Source organism: Balaenoptera musculus, chromosome 15 (assembly GCF_009873245.2).
Source record: "Balaenoptera musculus isolate JJ_BM4_2016_0621 chromosome 15, mBalMus1.pri.v3, whole genome shotgun sequence".
Classification (NCBI taxonomy): Eukaryota; Metazoa; Chordata; class Mammalia; order Artiodactyla; family Balaenopteridae; genus Balaenoptera; species Balaenoptera musculus.
Window position 1 is genome coordinate 49,175,446 of NC_045799.1, and position 3,629 is coordinate 49,179,074.

General features: G+C 40.1%; 1 non-coding gene across 1 annotated transcript; it reads left to right on the plus strand.

Moving 5' to 3' along the window:
* Positions 1 to 1,543: 1,543 nt before the first annotated feature.
* LOC118882146 lies at positions 1,544 to 1,650 on the plus strand. Its single transcript, XR_005016697.1, has one exon. It is a non-coding gene; the product is annotated as a U6 spliceosomal RNA (small nuclear RNA).
* Positions 1,651 to 3,629: the final 1,979 nt, after the last annotated feature.

The window sequence follows — 3,629 nt, forward strand, 5'->3', positions numbered from 1 at the left end:
AAAGAAGAGAGCCTGCACCAGCACAGCAAGGGGGATTCAGACGCAGAACAGGAAACAGAGAAAAAAGGTCAGTAAAGGAAGTGGCTCTGCTCCAGAACTGAAGCTCAGTACAGTAATATCCTCACATTTCACTGTTTAGAGCAACTGTAAGTTAGAAGGGATGGATGATCTCTGAGTGCACTGACATCAATACATGGAGGGGAAACATCAACATTTTAGAGCATTGCTCATGGGGCTGGATGATTAGGAATGGAGACCTGACAGAGTTTAGCCTACAATCATCACAATTACATTCCAGGTGGTACGCATTACATCTTTGGAATGATGTGGCTTTTTCAGAACAAATTTCCCAAGGAACACACTGCATGAATATATACTCTATCATATACTTTTTCATGATACTAGGAAATTGGCATTTCTATGTATATGATAGCTACAGAATTGTGAGTTATCATGCAGAGAACTGCTTCTGTAAATTTAGTGAGAGAAATTGAGTTTGCAGACAGTGAAGGATAAAGCCAGGGCCAAGTCTCACAGTAACTTGATGTTCACAGTAAGATATCGTTCTCTTGGTGCAAAGAGTGGTCAGAGAAGTAGAGGGTTTCCTTCAGGGAAAAGTCTGATCTCGTTTGACAGCTGGGAATCCAGAGTTGCTTTCCAGCCTCAAGGTCAGGTGCAGATGGACCAGCACTCACTAATGGAGGTGCTGCCACTAAACTGTGCTTGTTTCCTCCCTGCAGGTTTGGGACCATCCTCAAAGCCTTAAATTTAAGCCAGGGCTGGGGAGCGTCCACTGTATGTTCGTGGCGCCACCTCCTGGTGACATGTGGTATTGAATTGCACACTAAAACCGTACTTCTCAAGGTTTTTGTTCATAGGACCCCTTTACACCCCCAAATTATTGAAGATCCATATTGAGACTCAATATTTATAGTATTATAAATTGAAAACAAAAAATGTTAATATTTCTTTATGTATTAAAATAGCAATAATAAAGGCATTATATATTAACATAAATAACATATTTTTATGAAAAGTATCATTGTTTTCCAAACCAGAAAACTGGTGAGAATAATTGCCTTGTTTTAAATTGTTGCATACCTAGTATAGAACTTAATAAAAGACACCTAGATTCTCACGTCCGCTTCTACATTCAATTTCAAGACATTGCTCTGGTTGAAGTACATGAAGAAAATCCACCCTCACAGACACATAGCCTTTTCAAATAATCGTGTATATTCTTCTCTGATGCGACACTGAAATTTGACAAGTGACAGTTCTTAAAGTTTAGTTGCTCTGTGAAATCTGAAAACACATCAGTGAACTTCTCCTTCTCTGTTACATTAAAATCTGTTGGTCTCTATTGCACTTTGAATGGATCTTTATCCATGCATGGCTTTGTAACATTATCCCTTGACCATTTGGAAAGCACTGGCTGCTGAGTTATGTAGACCTCCCAGGTTTTAACATATTCCATTACATCCTACAATAGGAAAAAATGTATTTAGTAATTTCACCACCAATGTCATCAGAAAAGTCTTTAGTGCACACTTCGGCAGCACATATACTAAAACTGGAACGATACAGATAAGGTTAGCATGGCCCCTGTGCAAGGATGACACGCAAATTCATGAAGCGTTCCATATTTTTCTGCCACTCTCAACTCCCCAGACATTGTTCTACACTACTTATCAAGTTCCACTGTACAACACAGTTACTCAGTCCTCATGTTTACATAATGTATAGCACGTACTTCCCCTCTTAGATTATAAACTTCTCAAAAACAATGACCTTACTCATTTCTTCTTCTCCTCACAGCAAACTGTAAATGTCTATTCAATGTATTTAGAAAGGGCTTACAATTCTTTAAATTACTGTTATCAACATTCATCCAATAAAAGACTAGAACATCAAAAAAAAAAAGTCTTTAAGTTGAGAAAATGTCAAGCCCACTGCGGTGGATACACGTTTCCCAAAATTTTAATTTTTGCGTTGAAGTTCAAATTGTGTCATTGGCAACAATTACCAAGTGGTTTTCCTTGCAATGACAGATTCATTTTGTGCATTTTTGAGAGAATATCTGCCAATACCCAAATCTGAATAACCTTGCTTTATCTGTCAGTTGTTATTTAGAGTAAAACTGAGGTTTCATGAAAAAATAACTAGTTCATCTCACAACTCAACAACCTTACAAGTGTTTTTCCTCTAGACAAACACAGTCTGGCATGCAGAAGTGCTTTATGCCTACCTCTCATTTCATCATGCAGAAAATTTTAAAGACATTTATTTAAGAGTAAATAATAAAATTAATAATTGTTTCTGCTTCTTCGAGGTCATTCTTCAGTGAAACTGGCATTTTTAAACCTGATCAAGACATTTAAAGGTGAATCCCTGACACTCTATTGTTCTGTCCTTTAGAGCTTGGTGTAAGAACAGAAGCCACTCTGCATATTTTAGGCAAGAAGGGGTTTAATATAGGGTCTTAGGTGTTTACACAGTCACTGTGGATCCTAACGGAGCAGTTCAAGGCTGGACTTCCAGGATCTTGGTTGTCAGAACACTGCAGATCTGACCCACCAGAAGAACTACCTCCTCGGAGACGACCCCTGGAGTTCTCCCCAAATCAACAAGCCACTGGTGTCTCTACCCTGAGAACCTGCGAGAAAGTATACTGGGGAGGTGCTGCAGAGCCCCCTGGGTTACCAGCAGAGTGTACGGGAAGACGGCCTTCACGGAGCTCCTAGGATCCGGATATCATGTGAGTCAATCCAATTTGCAGAACCTAATTTTCATCCCTTACCTCCAACAGCAAAGAAGCCTGGAAAACACAGTGTCCGGCTTTCTAACCTCTCAAACTTAGAAGAAAGGAGAAATGAAGATTGCATGCGGCAATTCTGTTTTGGATCTAGTCAACAGGAATTTGTTCACAAAGCCAGTGATAAAAAATGGCAGATAGCTTACTTTCCCTGCAAGTGATGGGAAATCCTCCTAGATACGATACAAATTTCTCTTTTGCACTTTTACCCATTGATTGTGAGCAAACGTGCCAACTGCCTGCTGTGAACCCAGACGGAATGGCAGGGGGTATGAGGGGTAGGTGGAGGGGTCAGAGGCAGAGAATCTGCCTTGTCCTTACCAGAACCCAACACCTTTCTGTGGGCATCCCTGGGAGGTCACAGTAAGGGTACTGTGGAATGTTCTAACACCTCTGTTAAAACACTCTCCTTATAGTCCACTTAGTAATATTTCTTTTAAGCCAATAATTCTCAAAACTTGCTATTGTGTTTGAAATGTGGGTTAAAATACAGAGAGTCCTGAGCTGTACTGCCAGAGACTTTAATTCAGTTTGTTTAAGATAGAATCTAAATTTCTTTTTAATCTTTTTAAAAATATTTTGTCTTCCTCCCTTCTCTCCTCCCTCCCTTCCTTCCTTCCTCCCTCTTTCCTTCCTTGATTCCTTCATTAACAGGTTAACTCGGGAGACTCTGATGCAGTTGTTCTACTGATCACAGTGTGAGAAACAGTTGTGAGCCATCAGGTCCTGCTCCTGCCAATCCAGACCTGCCTATTTCAGGAGACAATTTCTGCAGGTGAAAGAAAGTCAGCTCTCACTGTGTGATCGGTTAGCT